At 35.8% G+C, this 17937-nt stretch overlaps 1 long non-coding RNA gene across 2 annotated transcripts; it reads right to left on the bottom strand.

Annotated features, from left to right (window-relative positions):
- Positions 1–1065: 1065 nt before the first annotated feature.
- LOC120290843 lies at positions 1066–10415 on the bottom strand. Of its 2 annotated transcripts, XR_005548501.1 has the most exons (7): positions 10023–10415; positions 7469–8579; positions 7039–7342; positions 5248–6933; positions 4965–5086; positions 4784–4848; positions 1066–1326 (listed from the first exon to the last, which is right to left on the bottom strand). It is a non-coding gene; the product is annotated as an uncharacterized LOC120290843 (long non-coding RNA). The 2 variants fall into 2 exon arrangements; XR_005548500.1 differs by having other exon boundaries at positions 7039–8579.
- Between the last annotated feature and the right edge of the window lie 7522 nt (positions 10416–17937).

Here is a 17937-nt window from a genome sequence, read left to right as displayed (position 1 = left end):
CTTTATTTTAATTATATTAGAAAAATTTTAAAATCCAATCAAACTTTGTATCTACATATTCTCCAGATTTGTGGCGTTGTTCATCTAGGGACAAAAACCCTTAAGTAGATGTTAAATTACCCTTTGTGGCGATCACATAATTGGCATGGTGTAATCAGTCAATTTGAATTGTCCGTGTAATATGCATGTCGTTTTGATGGAAAAAATTTGAAGTACCTCTTCGAAATTAATTGTTACACGTGTTAGCATCTAAGCATGCGTCGATCCGGGCCTTAATCTTCCCCCATGGCCCACTCTAATTGCTCCCTCTCCTGATGGATCATCCTCAGCTGTCCGATCCGAATACCTGTTTCTAAGCCAAACCTCGTCGCACCATCAGCGGGGCCAAGAAAAGGAAAACGAGAAGAAAAGCCATAATGAAACGAGTGTGTCACTTCGACCAAAAAAAGAAAAAGAAAAAGAAAAAAAGAGTGTCACCACCAAGGACCCCCAACGACTAGAGAAAGCAAGTCAAGAGTCTTCCACCGATCTTGCCGGCTTAGTTGCATTAGGAGACAAGAGACCAGCATTTATGATGATGTAAAGGATAAAACTAGCCATGACATGACGAAAATATGCAACTTTATTTATTTTTGTTTGTGACACATGGTATGATTTTCATAATTTTTCTTAGGTGTGCTAAGAAATCTAAATGTCTGACAACACAATGTAAATTCTTGTCCATAAGTCTCATTTAAAAGTTGGGTAAAAAAATAGAACATATTTGACGAGTCATCCCATAAGATTTATAGAAGTTTCCATTAGTCAATCAATGGGATGTAATCCTATGAATTTCCATGTCCCTTACACGTTTGATAACAAATTCAAGATCAGAAATTTACAGTCTTGAAAATAGAGGATATAAAGTGAAATTGAGATACAAAATGAAGATTAATTTTTAACTTTTTCTTTATTTTAATTATATTAAAAAAATTAAAATCAATCAAACTTTGTATCTACATCAAATACTACTTTGAATTCTCCAGATTTGCGGCGTTGTTCATCTAGAGACAAAACCCTTAAGTAGATGCTAAATTACCCTTTTATTACTAAAATGTATTTTATGCGGCGATCACAAAATTGGCATGGTGTAATCAGTCAATTTGAATTGTCCGTGTAATATACATGTCGTTTTGACGGAAAAAAATTGAAGTACCTCTTCCCAATTAATTGGTACACCTGTTAGCATCTAGGCATGCGTCGATCCGGGCCTTCATCTTCCCCCATGGCCCACTCTAATTGCTCCCGCTCCTGACGGAATCATCCTCAGCTGTCCGATCCGAATACCTGCTTCCAAGTCAAACCTCGTCGCACCATCAGCGGGGCCCAGAAAAGGAAAACGAGAAGAAAAGGCATAATGAAACGAGCGTGTCACTTCGACCAAAAACAAAAAGAGTGTGTCACCATCAAGGGCCCCTCAACGACCAGAGAAAAAGCAAGTCAAGAGTCTTCCACCGATCTGACCGGCTTAGTCGCATTCGGAGAGACCAGCCTTTATGACGACGTCTAGTCATGACATGACGATAATATGAAATTTTATTTTATTTTATTTTTTGTGACACACGGTATGATTTTCATAATTTTTCTTAGGTATCCTAAGAAATCTAAATGTTCAACAACACAATGTAAATTCAATTTATATCAAACTCCTCAATTTCCATTAGGAGACAGAGAAATAAGTGTCACCATCATTGAGGACCCCTCAACAACCAGAAAAAGCAAGTCAAGAGTCTTCGTCAATCTTGTCGGGCTAATTTGCATTAGGAGACGAGAGACCAGCATTTATGAAAATGAATGGATAAAACTGGTCATAACATAATGATAATATGGAACTTTTTTTTTGTGACACACGGTATGAGGTTTTCATAATTTTTCTTAGGTGTCCTAAGAAGTCTAGATGCCTGACACCACAATGTAAACTCAATTTATGCCAAACTCTTCAATTTGTCTATTGGCTCTAAATAACTCTGAACTGCAATGGCTAAGATGCGAATTCTATTTAAAACACCGTTACTATTAAGAAAGACACAGGGATAGCTTTTAAGCAAAGACACTTATCTGTCATTGGAATTAATGTAATTGCTAAATAAAAAATATTGTATAAGTATCAAAAACTTAACCTTACTTGGAATTAAATTTATTTACTTAAATTAAAATTATTATATGTATTACAATCTTAACCTCACTATATGAAGGATTACGTGGCCGGTGTTACCAACAAAAACAGTTAAAATAATATAAGAGATTGAAAATAGTTATTCACATTATTACTTAGTTACAAACTAATGTGACAATTTTTCAATGCCTAACTATGCTTGACCTTTTTCAAATGATCATTCATAGTATATAGATCTACATCCCAAACAAATATAGTAAGTATGTGATACCACACATTAACATAAAGATGGCTCTATAAAAGATGCTAACAATATTCCGAATATTGTGAGATTCGATAAATGACGGGTCATATTAGTGATGATTACACAAAATGAAGTCAAATAGTCTGGCATCCCACTCAAAATAAGATGATTGAGGTGAAAACAACTTGATTTTGGAAATTGAACTGTGAAACAACCTAGACAATTAGATTTAGCAATTGAGTGAATGTAGACTATCGTGAACACCAATACGTTATTTATTTATAAAATGGATTTAATTGCAAAATTCTCAATATAAACTTTTTTATGATTTATAATTAACCGTAAGCAACTTTATATATTTTATTCTAAATTTTAAAATTACAATTTGCTTATCTTAAATTTTAAATTAAAATTTGAAAAGAAGGTAATGAGAAGAGGCAATGAATTATCAAATTTAAATTAATCCTGATTGGTTAATTTGTCTAGAAAGCACACAAGTCCCAAATCATCTTTGTTAGCTAATCTACTTCACAGTGTGTAACACGGTTTCTACTCTCTTTGCTCGCTTCGTTGCATTTTCTCTTCTTTTCTTCTGACTTAAGAAGTCAAAAGTCTTCCACCATCTCACTTGCTTAGTTGCAAAGAAATTGATAAGCAAAAGCCAACAAAATCCACTCAAAAGAAAAGACTGGTGAAGGAAGCAAGTTAAAGTCTTCCTCCATCTTGCATTGTGAGGTAGGGACCCTTATCAAAGAGTCTTCCTCAGACTTGGTTTACAAAATTGTTCAATAAATTCTTGTCCATTAGTCACGTTTAAAGGACATGCCAAAATGTTGAACGCGGTTTACAAGTCATCCCGAAATTTTCCTAGAAGTTTCATTTATCAATCAATGGGTTATCGTACTAGGAGCTTCCATGTCACATTTATTTAATTACAAATTTTAAATCAAAGATTCATAGCTCTAAAAATAGAGAATATAAAGTGAAATCGAAATACAAAGTGAAGATGATTTTTGAGGTTTTTAAAAATTCTGATCAACTTTGTATCTATATCATGTACGACTCTTGAGTTCTTGACATTTGTAGCAATGTTCATTTTCAGACAAAAATCTTTAATTAGAAGATTAAACTATCCCTCTACTAAGGAATTTGATATTATGTATCAATCACCATGATTGACATGGTGTAATCGATCAATCCATGTTGCCCATGCAATATGCAAGTCATTCGAATGGGCGTTAAAATGTTTTTTTTTTTTTTTGGGTCTAAGGCACTAAAACGTTAAGATATTCACTTTGCATTGGTTTATCACACCACATGATATAACTGTCACATGAAATACCTTTTGTTTTGCCATATAATTTCTCTCCCTTTCTCTCTCCCCCAACCATACTGCCAGTCAATTTCACCATCCTTGTTCCCAGTAGACGCTGTCGTTGCTCAATCAAAATCGACAACGCCCTCTACACTTAGCCCCACCTTTGTCTACATCTCTCTCTTCTTTGCCATGGCCTGACTCAAAATTAGAGGCATCTTGCTCAAAGCTACAATGATGCGTATCATCATTTTTTTTTCTTTTCCATTGTTGACGATGACCACTGCGCAAGGGCTTGCAACCCCTTGTGGCAGGTAGTGAGGGTTGCAACCCTCGCCGAGGCCCATACTAGTCATAGGCGAAGGAGGGTGTGAAGGCCCTCCTCAACCATGAAAGCTTTGCCTATGGCTACGATCAAGGCAAGGGCTTGCTGGCCCTATTATAGGGTCGTTGGTCATGATTGAAAAAGAAAGAAAAAAAGAAGAAGAAAATAACAAGAAAAAGAAAATTACAAAAAAAATATTATTTTAACAAAAAATTGTGAAAAAAAGTCCATGTAGCGCCTACCATGTCACATAAGAAGTCCGGGTCCACACCAAAGATTCCCAACCAAAAAAAGCCAGGAGCACTAAATTGATAAATTATCAAAGACTTTGCTATAAAATTAGTTAAATTGAAATGTTTAAGGTATGAATTGACATCTATACAATAAATTTAAGATTTTTTTTGGTAATTTTCCTCACATAATATGTAATACCATGAAATTAACATTCGTTTTCAAGTCTCCTTTGTCCCGCTGAGACCTTTTCTCTCCCAACCCCTCTCCTATTTTGAAACTTTCTTAATCTCTTCCACTTCTAGAGGGGAGGGATTTGACCTAGATCTCTCCCTCCCTTCATAGTTGTTTTTCCTCTTTTTTTCCTTTTGATTCTTTCCTTACTCTCTCGATCTAGTTTTAGATTTAGGCGATTTGCTCTCCTAATCTTAAATTTGAAAGCTTTCTCTTCAATCTAATTCTAGATTTTGGAGTTTTAATGAACAAAAGAGGAATGGATTCAGCGGATTGTACCTGCTCATTTTTTAGTCTGAAGAGGCCAAGTTGTATTCCCAAAGCTTTGAGAAACCTTACGGAGCCTGAGACCATGGAAAACACAACTAAGAAGAGAATACTAGCCACTCAAGGTCCAAATTTCCGAACAACTCAACAACAGTTTTGTTAGTAAAATGGATTCAACATAGGAAGTAATTACTTTCCACTGCCGTCAAAGTAAAGTGAGGATATTGCTGTTCCGCACTGCAAGATTCAACTCCATAAGCCCTTCAACAATTGTGAACAAAAACTTCCCTTGAAATGTGGGGTTTTTACAATCGTCTGCACACCAAATCAGATCAAAACTAAGATGTCCATTGACACAATTTTCCAATTAGCTCAACACTAAAAACTTCACCCTCTCTAGTAATAAAACTACATATCCAAATCTGAACAGGGAAATAAATAATTGTGCAATCATATGGCGTGCAATTTAGAATTACCAGTGTGAGTTCTGGCGTGAAACTAGGTGCTGCCATATTCCAAATGTCAATGGGGCTCCTAGAGGCGATGGCGACGACAGAGGCAGCAGCGATACGTCCAAGAATGTAGTAGATTTGAGCTCGTCGAACATGAATGACGAATTGAAGCCGCCGACGGGACTCCTGGATACGATGGCGGAGGCGGAGGCAGCGTTTCAGGTGTCATCCCCCAAACTCTCCATTATCATAAATTTCCCGCTTCTTTAAAGATTCCAAGTGGTTGAGACCCTGCACAATTTTTAGCTCACAACAATATCTTACTTTGAGCTCCCATGGCATTTTCAATTTCGAAAGGTCCGATATCCTCTCCACGGAAGGGCAATAAACGACTGATAGGAAGTAAAGGGATCCCAATTCTTCAAGGCCACAAGTCTCGACTAATGAAAGGCAATGTCGCAGACTTACCTTGTGTAGATTCTTCATACCCGACGGATTAAGTACTTCTAGAAAAAAACTCACATACATCCATCTATAATAATCTCAATCTTTTCATTTCCAGCTGCAATGGCGCATCCAGTTGTTTGAGCTCACAGCGCTCCATACGGAGTTCCTCCGACTCCACATCAAATATACTAGAGAATTCTAGCGAATATTCATAGAATGTCAATATTGATCAGTTTTTCAAATTGGAAAAATCCGGTTATTGCGTGGCGACCAGATCACGAAGTTGTAACTCTCTTAAACTAGACGGAAGTTGGGGGAGGAATTGCATATTTTTGCAGCACAATTTTAGTGTTTTAAACTGAGATAAGATGCCGATGCTAGTGAGAAGAGCGGCGACAAGGGTTTCATCTTGAGATAGGGTACCAATTCGTCTCTCCTGGAAAAATTCCTCCAGCTCATATTTCATCTCCTCTTCGGAGGAATAACAGCAATTTTTTGGGCCCCATCTCTGATGAGTCAAACTTGGGGTAGTTCCGGCAACTGTTTAAGCTCGGGACATTTTTTTAGCTTTTAAGTGTTTGGAGATTAGAGAGGTGACTCACCGTGGTGGGTAATCTGGACATACGTGTGCCTAACAAGTTGATGATCCTTAAATAGGACAATCTCCCAATTTTGTTAGATTGCCGGTCAAGTTGCAACATTCTTAAGCATCTAACTCTTCGACTTCTCCACTAACCCAACCACACTTGGTAATTTTCTCATCCATCTTATGCCACTCATCCTTAGTACTTTCAGTTGCTTGAAATTGCCAATTGAATCATGTAGGTGACCAGTACTTGTCGATGACAAATCCGACTCGATTAATGATTGTAATTCCCAATCGAATTTGGAAGTTCCTCTATGTATATACACCTAGATAAATTTAACCGCTTGAGTTTCACTAGCCCTCCAATTGAGTATGGCAATTTTAAGGATGATTGTTTGCTTATCATTAACCGTTGATATTCTTCTTTTGGGGAGACATAACAAAATCTGTCAAAGCCTATAGACATCCTATTTCTTCAGGCAACTCTCAAAGAAATTTATATCCATTCAAGTTCAAAATAGTTAGAAGCTTTAATTTGACAATGGAATGGTCAATTTCAATTAAGTTGATGCAGCCTTCAAGAACCAATCTCTCCAATACACCCACGTAGATAAATTAGGTGTTCTCTTTAAGTATTCACAGATTCTAAGATCTAGTACTTTTATGTTTCTGGCCTCCTGCAAAACAATTTGATAAAATATATATTAAGAAATAGCTTGTAGGGAATTAAAAAAAACGACAAGAAATGACATGCTTATTCAAGAAGGGGACTTGTATCGTACTTTGATTTGGTCCTAGCCAATCCATTTCTCCAAATTACAGCTGTGTGAAAGGTTAAGAACCACTAAATTAGCCAAATGAAAGTTTGTTGTCTCAAACTTGGAATAGCTACAATGCCAAGAAAGCCATTTTAAATTGGAGAGAAGATTCTTGAACTCTCCAACAAGGGACCCAACTTCCCCTCATAAGAACCTCAGGTTTTGGTAAATCAGCAAATTCATCAGATGTGAGAGTATCTTGATAAATGAAATGATATCTAGGTCGTACCTGATAGTGCTTCCATTTTCCTACTTCCTGACAATGACACTGAGAAGTCCACGTGTGAAGTTCAGAAGCAAACAATTTCAAGCAAGAATAGTGGTTAATTTATCCTTTTGCAAGAATACTCAACAACAATTTGCAGGAAAATAAATTGTTGTTCCCTTTTTATACCTTTTTCCTCTTCAAAATGTTAAGCGCTTCCTCATAGTTCCACACTCTGCTACGCTTATCGGGATATTTGAAATTCTCTTGATGGACGATTTCCCTTCCGAAGTCCTGTACTTGGTTATGCATCTAGAAAGTATTGCCATCTTTGATTTTTATCGAGGACATGAGAACGAGGACATCAATGGCAATGTGTGGGTGGTACTTATAGGCATCCCACATATAGAAAGGGTATATTCTATCCTCATTAACAAAAAATAAAATAAAATCTATATCTAGAAATATTTCCCTTTATGTTGGATCTAACCTTTCATAAGATATCATCAAGTTTCTTTGGACTTCCATAGGAGGAGCTTCTTTTAGTTTCTCCCATGTATCGATCCATAATTCGTCGGACTTACCAATAAGGAATGAACACGTAATCTTAAGAGCTAAAGGAAGCTTGCCCAAAGTATGGACAATTTTTTTAGAAAGGGAGACATGATGATTTGGTGGATAGTCTCTTCTAAATGCATGCTTGCTGAAATGATTAAGAGCATGATCAAATTCCATTTCATGTGCTTCATAAGTCAAAACATTTGGGCCTTCATATAGGACATTGTTGTCCTTCATAGCTATGATAATCCTGCTACTGAACTGAATCAATCACATTCTTTTGCAAGACTTTTCAATTGCTCTTGTTTATCCATATCATCAAGAATAATGAGTATTTTTTTTTTTTATTTCTAAGTATTCCTCTGTTAATCATTTTGATCCCATCATTCACATGACAAATTTGGTTAATAGAATGAGAACCAAGGAGCTTGGATAACAACTGTTTTTGCAAATTTACCGGACCATCATTGCTTTTTGATGATTCCTGAACATCTACAAGGAAACAACATTGGTCAAAGCAAGAAGATAGTTTGTAGAAGATGACCTTAGCAAGGGTTGTTTTGCCAACACCACCCATTCCGTGGATTATGAGAAATGGTACATCATCGGATCCCACATCCAACGTTTTGATTATAGCTCCCACACAATCATCAACTCCGACAAGATGTTCGGTCAAATCTTCATATACAACCTTTACTTAACCGATACCATGCGAATTATTGAATGGATCAAATCTCCTTAACTGCCATAAGGTAATAACCATGTTAGCGGTAACTTCTATAGTGTAAAACTACTCCTACAGTGACTAAATTGCCCTCACTTGTTGAGGAAATTATGCAAAAATATCTAGACACCGATACAAACTAAATTTTTGCCAATCTCTCTCTGCTCCCCAACATCAATCATTATCTAAGTAGCACCGACACCGGGACGTGACATAACACGGCACGCTAGAGTGCCAACATGTCATTTTTAAAATATTAGATAATTCCGACATGTTGAGACACGTTATATATTAAATGTATATATTTACATACGTAATAAATTATCATTTTTATGATTATTTCAATCAAATTAATTTAAGTACACCAATAAATAAATAATAATAATAATTCTAGAATTGATTTACACTAGAAGACATTAATTCACAATTTATTAATATCATTGTTTCAATTTGACAAATTCAACTCCATTCCAATAATCCATAAAACTTAGATAAAAAATAATTCACATTCTAGACTTGCATGTCAAACATATCAGAAGAAAATAGAAAAAAAAAACTTGGGAAGTGAATTGTGTAATGGGGAAAATGAGAGTAAGAAGAGAAGAAAATATTAGGTTTTTTTTCTCCATTTATTGTCTTCATTATTATTATTTTTTTCACATATATACATTTTAACCCTCATTTATTAAAAATTTTTAAAATTGACCTTACTTGTCGGAATCACATGTCGAAAATTTGTATGTTGAAATTTTAACTCGAGTGTCAGAGAGTGTTAGGAAAGTTAACTAGGCGTTAAATTTTCTGATAAATGTCGGAAAGTGTGAAAAAATGTCGAGCTCCGACAAGACATGAAGGCTCGTGTCGGTGCTTGACCGTGTCGACCCCTGCCACTGCCATCGGGGACTTTGGACTGCGTCATCGGCCTTGGGCGAGACCAGATTTGGGGTCGCCCAGGGTCAGCGACGCCAGATGTGGGCTCGGTGGGCTCAGACCTGACGTCCAGATCCCGGATCTGACTTGCCTCAGTGAGTGATAGAGCGAAAGGGCGGGGCCGGATGGCTCAGAGGTGGCTTATGTCGGCTTGTTGTCAGGCTGGCGACAAAGAAGTGGCGACAATCGAAGGACGAGCTGCTGCATTGGCTCGCCAGAAGCTTGGTGGAGCCACTCGGAAAGCCATTACTGATCGTGGCTACTATGTCAGACTAAGAGTGAGAGGAGAGAGAATCAAAATGAGTAGCGTTCGCTGCCACCGCAATAGTGCCATTGACCGGAGCTATTGCAGCGATACCGGCCACTATTGGCCACTGTCAGTGAGAATTCCGTTCTCGTCGCCATAGTGGCTGATAGCAGTAGCGGCCACTATCTGAACTGTATAGAATCGACTAGATGAATAAACTACAACTTCACCAACAATACCACAATCATACTAAATAGGGAGAAAAACGAGTTTAAGACATTTACCCCTCCTCTTTCTTCCAGTTCCATCCATTTCTCTTGCCCACCTCAATGAGAGCCTATTCCAATGACTCCACTTCAGTGCACGACGTCTTCTAGTGCTTTGAAAGAGTCTGTCTGTACAAGTTTGTTTTGAGCTTGACATCGGCAGGTTCCACGGTCAAGAAAAACCATGCCATGGTAAGATAATCGGTGAATTCATAACGGGTGTTTACTCCTCGAAAACTTCAAAAAACCTCATACGAAGCTACGGTTGATGCCTGTGAATTCGTCCCTTTCTCCGTTGTAGTAGCTCTAAGCAACACAGATATCAAATCCCTTCTCTATCTCTCAGGGAAGTTTGCTTTTTAGGTGTGCTTGGATCTGAGCGACGGCTGTCAGTATGATGAGCACTCAATCTCTGGCGTCATGGAGGTTGGGAAAAAGGCGCTGGACTTCGAATATTAATTAATATAGTCAACACCTTTCTTTCTTTTTCTTCTTTTTTAATCCCTTCTTCATCTTTTGATTAATTTGTTTGGTGTTCATTTATATCTTTACTGTTTTGCATCTGTTTGGCCACCGAATTTCCCAAATTAAATGTTAAGATGTGAATTCTATTTAAAGACACCATTACTATTAAGAAAAACACACGAATAGCTTTTAAGTGAAGACACTTATATGCAATTCTAATGTAATTACTAAACCAAAATAATGATATATGTATCATAATCTTAAACTCACTTTATGAAGCATTACATGGCCAGTTTTACCAATAAAAATAGTTAAAATAATATAAAAATTTGAAAAGAGTTATTCACGTGATTACTTATGTACAAAATAATGTGACAAATTTTGAATGCTTGGCAATGCCCTATCTTTTCAAATGATCTTTATAGTATATAGATTTAGATCCCAAATCAATATGGGAAGATACGACACCACATATTAAACATAAAGACAGCTACATAAAAGACTCCAAGTATTTCGAAAATTTGTGAGATTCAATAAATCATGGATCAAATCAATGAAGATCACACAAAATCAAAGTCAAACATATCTAGCATCCCGTTAAAAATGTGATGATTTTAGTGAAATCAGCTTGATTTTGAAAATTAAGATGTGAAATAGCCTAGATAATCAGATTTAGAAATGGAGTGAATATATAGTGCCCCAACAATATATTTTTTATTTAGAAAATGATTTGATTTGAAATTTTTTCAATACAAACAATTTTATAGATTATGATCCAACCACAAGTCAAAATTTTAAAGTTGCAACTTGCTTATCTTAAATTTTAATTTTATACTTTAAAAGAAGGTAATGAGAAGGACATTTCAATTAATCTTGATTGGTTAATTTGTCTGGAAAGCACACAAGTCCCAAATCATCATCTTTGTTAGCTAATCTACCAGTCATGTAACACGGAAAAGAAAGCCAAAGTCTTCTAATATCTTTCCTCTGCTTTGTTGCATTTTCCTCTTCTTCTTTTTATGAACAAAGAAGTCAAAAGTCTTCCACCATGCTTGTTTAGTTGCAAAGAAAGCGATAAGGCAAAAGCCGACGAAATCTACTCAAGAGAAAAGATTGGCGAGGGGAAGGAAGTCAAAGTCTTCCTCCATCCTGCATTACAGATGAGGGATCCTTGTTGAAATGTCTTCATCATACGCGGTTTACAAAATTGTTCAAGAAATTCTTGTCCATTAGTCACATTTCAAGGACATGCCAAAAAGTAGAACGCGGTTTACAAGTCATCCCGGAAGTTTCCTAGAAATTTCATTGATCAATCAGTGGGTCACATTTTAGGAGTTTCTATGTCCCACTCATTCAATAACAAATTTTAAATAAGAGATCATAGCTTTAGAAATAGGGGATATAATGTGAAATCGTGATACAAAATGAAGATGCTTTTTGAGCTTTTCTTTATTTTAACCATAGTAGAGAACTTTTAAAAAATCCAATCAACTTTGTATCTATATCATATACGATTCTGAATTATTGACATTTGCAACCGCGTTAATCTCCAAACAAAAATCTTTAGTTAGAAGATTAAACTATCTCTCTACTAAGAAAATTTATATTATGCGCCGATCACATGATCACCTTGGTGTAATTGGTCAATCCATATTTCCACTACTTAGTAAAAATGGAAAGAGCACAGCATTCCTTGTTGCACCTTCATCTTTTTCATTAATTTGTTTCGGGTTCATGCATATCTTGCTTGTTTTGCATCGATTTGGCCACCGAATTTCCCAAAATAAAATCATTAAGACGTGAATTCTATCTAAAAACACCATTACTAATAAGAAAAACACACGGATAGCTTTTAAGTGAAGACACTTATCCGTCATTGGAGTTAATGTAATTACTAAATCAGAATTACTATATGTATATATCGGAATCTTAACCTTACTTGAAATTAATTTATTTACTTAAATTAAAGTCATTATATATGTATCATAATCTTAACCTCACTATATGAAGTATTAAGTGGCTGGTTTTACCAACAAAAAGCAGTTAAATAATATAAGAGATTGAAAAGTGTTATTCACATTATTACTTAGTTACAAATTAATGTGACAAATTTTTAAATGCCTGACTATGCCCAACCTTTCCAAATGATCATTCATAGTATATAGATCTAGATCTCAAACAAATATAGAAAGATATATGATACCGCACATTAAACATAAGGACGACTCTATAAAAGATGGTAATGATATTCCAAATATTTGAGAATCGATAAATCACGGATCATATCAGTGATGATTACATAAAATTAGATCAAATAATCTAGCATCCCACTCAAAATAAGATGATTGCAATGAAAACAGCTTGATTTTGGAAATTAAGTCGTGAAACATCCTGGATAATCAGATTTAGCAACTGAGTGAATCTAGAGTGCCATGAACACCAATACGTAAATGGATTGATTTGCAAAATTTCCAATAGGAATTATTTTGATTAATTATGTTATATATATTTCATTCTAAATTTTAAAATTGCAACTCGCTTATCTTAAATTTTAAATAGCTTTAAAAGAAGGTGATGAAAGGAGGCAATAAATTTTCAAATTGGTTTGGTTTATTCCTTCATCTTTTGATTAATTTGTTTCATGTTCATGTTATATCTTGTCTGTTTTGCATCGGTTTGGCCACCGAATTTTTCAAATTAAATATTAAGATGCGAATTCTATAAAATCATCATTACTAATAAGAAAAACACATTTATAGCTTTTAAGTTAAGAGACTTATCTGTTATTGAGATTAATGTAGTTACTAAATCAAAATTATTATATCAGAATCTTAACCTTACTTGGAATTAATTTATTACTTAAATTAAAATTATTATATGGTTATCATGATCTTAACCTCCTTTTATGAAGTATTATGTGGCCGGTGTTACCAATAAAAGAATTACAATAATATAAGAGATTGAAAAGAGTTCATATTATTGCTTAGTCACATTTTGAATGCTTGACTATGCCGTACCTTTTCAAATGATCATTATAGTATATAGATTTATATCTCAAAGCAATATGGATTGATATATAATACCACAGATTAAACATAAAGACGGTTACATAAAAGACTTTGACAATATTTCGGATATTTGTAAGATTCAGTAAATTGCAGATCATATCAATAAAGATGACACAAAACCAGACTCAAATATATCTAGCATCCCAATAAAAGAAGATGATTGCACTAAAATTAGCTTGATTTTGGAAATTAAGCTATGAAATAGCCTAGATAATTAGATTTATCAATGGAGTGAATGTAGAGTGCCACAAACAATATGTTTTTTATTTATAAAATGGATTCATTTGCAAAATTCTCAATATGAACATCTTTTATAGATTATGATCCAACTATTAGTAGCTTGATATATTTTATTCGAAATTTCCAGTTGTAACATGATTATTTTAAATTTATATTTAAATATTAAAAGAAGAGAATGAGCAGGGCGATGAATTGTCAAATTTAAATAAAATTTGATTTGTTAATTGTCTGGAAAGCACACAAGTCCCAAATCATCATCGTTGGATAATGTACTTCAGAGCGTGTAACATGGAAAGCAACCCAAAAGTCTTCTAATATCTTGCTCACTTCGTTGCATTTTCCTCTTCTTTTCTTCCTAACAAAGAAGTCAAAAATCTTCCACCATCTCACTTGCTAAGTTGCAAAGAAAGTGATAAGGCAAAAGCAGACAAAACCTACTCAAAAGAAAAATAAGCCCCTCCTTTCTCGTTCCCTCTTTTTTTTTTTTTTTAAGCGTTAATTAAACAAGAATAACCGGTGCATTCACGAAACTTCCCTACATATCATTTACACTCATGCATCTAAATACACGAGCGCTCCTTTTTGTGCTAATTGGCATATTTTCCAACTTTGTCAATCCTATGCTTTGACCGATTGACTTGCAAATCAGAACCCAAACCAGTCATTTGACAGGTCTACGTTTGGATGAATTGCTTGACAAGATTACAAAACCCGATTAAGATACTTGGCCACAAATTGCCAACTCTAATAACACTGATGTTGTGGTGATGTGGAGCGGCGAGTGGCCCAAATGATATGGCGGTTGCTTGATGCTGGTGTAATCTTCCTGAGCACGTAGCTGGCACGGATAAAAAAGGAGACTAGTAACACATGAACTAGGTTAAGTTTGTGGTCTCAACCGTCCAGCCGCATGTGGCAGCGATCCGAGTCTCTGTTTCCAGTGTTCAACTCGGAGGACAATTACTTGTCCGATGGGCGGTTCGTTGAGTAACAAGCACCGAAGGGCAACGGGCTACGAAGGTAAAGATTTGGACGAGTTGCGTTGTCTCGTCTCGTGAGGTTTTCATCCATGGTGGAGTTGAGTCGCAGTTGGCGTCGATTCAACAATGTGAATCTAGGATTCAAAGCCTTTCTTAGTGAATTGTGGCGAAAACTATCTAAGTTGGTGGTGACCAGTTTTGATTGAAAGGTTATGTCAGCAAGATATAGATAAAGTAAAGGCCTTTTGTATATCACTGGAAGGCATTATGCAAATAATTTCAATCATTTATCTATAACATAAACTAATATACTATAGATATACGATGTTATGATTCTAGATACAATCAGACTATACAGAACGTACATGATATATTCTGTATGTGAAAGATTTAGTATTTGTGGATGATGTGCATTACAAATATATCTAACAAGTTGTGACATTGTTTCATAAATTAATGATTTTAATCCGATATTACTGTTAAAAGGCCATAGTCCAAAGGACATAAAATAGATATTAGGCGTAAATTTGAAAGGAGTTTTCCGGCTTGTAATTGATCACATATCTGGATATCTCTATACTTTAACTTTATGCTTTTTTTTTTTTTCTCTTTTTCGACCTTTTAGAGTTCAAAATCAGAACTTGATTAACGTCAAACATCTCAAATTTTTAAAACTAGAATAGGGAAATTCGAAGATGGTGTTTTAATTTGGGGAAAATTTCAAAAAATGGCTCAAAATGCCTTCATTTCTCAAATAAGGATCCGAAGTAAATCTTGTTTCAAATATAAACCAAAAGTAACATTGGTTGTTTCAAAGGACTTGAAGTAGCCATGATTGTTTCAAATAAGGGCCTAACCTCGCTTGTCACTGGTCGGCAAAATTTTATGATTGGTTAAGGGTGTTTTCTTTTTTTTTTTTTTTTTCTTTTTGCCCACCATAACTTTCTCTCTGTATTCCTCTTTCTTCCGTGAAGAAAACTTACACCTTTACTTTTACGAGGTCTCTTTTGCAATGAATAAATAGATGCTGAAAAGTCGCCATCCCACTTGACCGAGAATCTTCCGCATTTTTTATAACCAGATTTTCTTGCTCTGTTTTGGCCGTGAATACCGGTCCATGAATGCGGAGATCGCTCCCTTTGTCAAGATGGAAACTGCACGCTCCTTTCCTTCTTTGATTCTCCTTTGCCTTTTCTTCCAATTTCGACGTGTACAGTTGAACAAGACCTTCCTTCCATCTCATGTGTTCAGACTGGAATTGGCTTCGAAAATGGGTGTCAGCCGATTGAAATCTGAATGGCCGCACTTTCATTCCCTTAATCAGGCCGAGTTTGATTAGCTTAGGGCCGGGCTTGCATGGGCTCCATTTTGGAATCTCAAGTGAGTTTAAGACTCTTTCGCATATTGGGCGAACTTTTGAGCCAATCCCAAACAAACTCATAGCCAGATCCATGTTTTGTTAATTGTGAATGCTTTATGCCCAAAATTTAAATTTCCCTTTATCTAAATGCGAAGAAATACAGTAAAAGCCAGATGTGGCTGAAATGAGGAATCATCTCAGAGAACTTGACCACATAAGAAAAGAAAAGGGAAAGGAAAAGATGCCCGAGAAATCCTCTCTTATCATAAGGGAGCCGATCAAATGATGCTATCAAACTCGTTGGAATATTTCTTAAGAGATTTGGGTAATCAAAAACCACAGCCTGATCCACAGCCTGATCTTGTTACTTCACAACCTCCACTACAAATTGATCTTGTCATTCCAACAGATCAAATTATGTTTTTAACAAAACCAGCATTTCCAAATATTTTTGACACTGAATCAGATTCGGTATCTCTTTTATCCTCATCATCCTTTCAAACCCTACCATTGACTCATTTCCTATAGTACCAGTAACTTCATCAATATTCATGACCGACCCTCTAGACCATGATATGGAATCAAATCCTTCTGAACCAGAGGTTGTTAAGCCAAACAATCACTCTCAAAGTGTGTCCACTTCATCAAAATAATTTTTCACTATTGATGACATACCTTATCACAAATAGCCAAAAAGACTTGAGGAATTTCATACTTGGCTAAATACGCAAGCCATTACCAACTAGGACAAGTATGATGTTCTTTTCAACTTTGTCACAAGGTTCACATGTAGCCTCAAACTTTGGTAGCAATCTTTAGTAGAACAGGATCAAATTCACATTTTGCTTTCCCCAAGCTTTGGCCATGCCATTACTCTTCTATATCATTTCTTTGTGGGAAAACCCGTTGATCTCATAGAACTCAAAAGAAGGAATTTTTTTCAAAGAAGATACTGCTCTCTCCAGAAAAAATATCTTGATAAGAATTATCGTGAAATGCTTAAGCTCTTCTGTCAAATTGGAGCCGATGCAAACTTGAAGCATGTTTTCTTGACCTCCATCCCCAAAGAACTATCCCAAACAATAAAGAGAACCTTTATGTCCAAACAAAGAAGGATCCAGGATGTTCCATTGGGAGAAATCCAACAAGAAATTCATTTGTGCCTTGAAAAACTATGTATCAAACACCAGATGATTCAGACCTACGTCAACGACAACAGAGAACTTGACAGAGCCTGTTCTCGTCAGAACCTGAAAATTAAATGCTCCAAGATAGACTATGATGGTTCTTGTGGTAAATCCTCCAGAAAAAAGAAACACTTCAAGAAGCTCTGGATAAACAAATCCAAACATGGCTCTAAGCATTTCAGAAGGAAGAAGAAATGGCAATACCTACGCAAGAGGAATGATCATTCAGGCCACAAGAAATCAAAACGATGCTTTATCTACAACCAAAAGGGACATTTTGTTAAAAACTGTCCTAAGGCAAAAAAAAGATCAAAATCATTTGATACATCATATAGAGAATGAAACTGGTATTTCTCTTCAAGATGATGATATTGAATCTTTATTCTGTGGATGAAGAACCATGTGAACAAACTCTGTGTGTCATTCCTTGTTATCAAACTCCTAGTAAAACTGATTTGGATTCAGATCCTGAAGAGCTCTGATATCATGAATGGACCTAGACTTAGAACCAGGGAGGATGAAGTCAATTTTCTACAGGTATGCCTTCCCACAGTGGGCGAACAACTCCCGTTCAAGCCCTCCATGGACAGCCTTTTAGCAGAAAACTACTCAGCCCTTTAGTTCAAAGCCTAG

The sequence above is a fragment of the Eucalyptus grandis genome, chromosome 2 (assembly GCF_016545825.1).
Source record: "Eucalyptus grandis isolate ANBG69807.140 chromosome 2, ASM1654582v1, whole genome shotgun sequence".
NCBI lineage: Eukaryota > Viridiplantae > Streptophyta > Magnoliopsida > Myrtales > Myrtaceae > Eucalyptus > Eucalyptus grandis.
This window is presented reverse-complemented; position numbering and strand designations above follow the sequence as displayed.